The sequence below is a fragment of the Littorina saxatilis genome, linkage group LG1 (genome assembly GCF_037325665.1).
Source record: "Littorina saxatilis isolate snail1 linkage group LG1, US_GU_Lsax_2.0, whole genome shotgun sequence".
NCBI classification, from domain to species: Eukaryota; Metazoa; Mollusca; class Gastropoda; order Littorinimorpha; family Littorinidae; genus Littorina; species Littorina saxatilis.
The window spans coordinates 93,114,112-93,115,844 of record NC_090245.1 but is presented as its reverse complement, the minus strand read 5'-3'; positions in this window follow the sequence as shown (position 1 = coordinate 93,115,844).

The window sequence follows — 1,733 nt, the reverse complement described above, 5'->3', positions numbered from 1 at the left end:
TTCTAGTGTATTTTCGTGGAATATAATATTCTCTTAACTCAGCATATTTAGGGCATACTAAAATAAAGTGGACTTCATCTTCAACACTGCCACAACAAAATGGACAAGATAAATCAGCGGAGGTTGCATTTAAATTAAAGCGAAATCGATGCACTTTCAGAGGAGATACTCCCAATCTAAGTCTAATCAGAAGATTTCTAGCTTTAATATGTTTCAAATCACTTAAATAGTTGGATAATCTTAGGGTTGATTTGAAGGTTCTGTACAGAGAGAAACGTTCACTTCCTTGTACATTTTCAAGCCAGGTTTGCTTGTAGGATGAAATAAGTGTTTCTTTAAATGCTGTTAGGAACGCCCTCTCATCGCCAACACCTTGGTTTTCCCATACTTCATCAAAACCGTACATGTACAGAGTGTAACAGATCGAGGAGGCCCATGTTTTCTTATTTTGTTCATGGAGATATTTCAGCATTTTATACGCCTTGCTCGGAAGGCGATGATGTGGCATCCTCAATATACGTAGCCAAAAACGAATGCATTTAACAAAGCTGTTTATAAACAAGGGGTACCTTCCCGTTTCTCCATAAACCATAGCATTTGGTGTTCTCATACTCGTATTCAAAAAACGTTTAAGTGCGAATAAATGAACTCTCTCTATCGGTGTATGGTCTGCTTCAACCCCCCAAACTTCGGCACCATATGCCAGCATCGGTTGAATCTGTGCGTCGAAAAGCTTGAAAAAAATAGCTGGAGATCTGTCACCCAGTTGCCATAAACATTTTAGAATACCAATGACTCCCTTTTTCCCTTTTGCAGCAAAATCATTAAGAGTGTGAGAGAAGGACAGGCGTGTAGACAACCATACTCCTAAATACTTATACATGTTCAAAACGCTCATAGGATGTCCACCATACACCCATCTTTCTCGCAAGGCCAAGTGACCACCGTTCCGAAAAACAACAATATTAGATTTGTCTAAATTAACTTCAAGTCCAAGACGTCTAGACGAATCCCACAGAATGTTTAACTGATTCTGGAGCCCACATACAGAATCTGAAATAAGAATAATATCATCTGCAAACATCAGAATGAGTATTTCAAAAAAGTCTGAAATAAGTTGAATACCATGTTTTCCCTTCTGGACAATATCATTAGCTAGCTCATTAATTAGTAGAGAAAACAAAACTGGACTACAAATTTCTCCCTGTTTTAGACCCCTTGGGCACATAAAGGAGTCCGAAAAATCACTTCCTGATCGCACTTTTGCTTTTACCACGTCATACATACAGCTGAGCGCCTGGTACATCTTTCCTTTAACTCCATTTTTCTTCAAAGTTTTCCACAACGTAGTTCTTACAACTGAATCAAAAGCTTTACGAAAGTCAATAAAAGCGACATACAACTTCTTGTGTGTCAATAACTGCTTCTGTACCAAAGCTTGTAGTGTAAAAATATGATCAACGGTACTATAGCCTCTGCGAAAACCAGCTTGACTCTCATTTAGTATTTCATGTTTTTCGATCCAATTCGTCAATCTGTTGTTCAAAATGTAGCTATACAATTTGCTGCAAATACATAGTAATGAAATACCTCTGTAATTATCAGGATTATTCTTATCACCTTTCTTGTGAAGGGGATGAATTATGGCTTCCGTCCATACATCAGGATAAAGTCCTGAGGTAAACAATTTATTGAAATATTTTGTAAGAAACGGCACAACAGCTGTGGCGGAA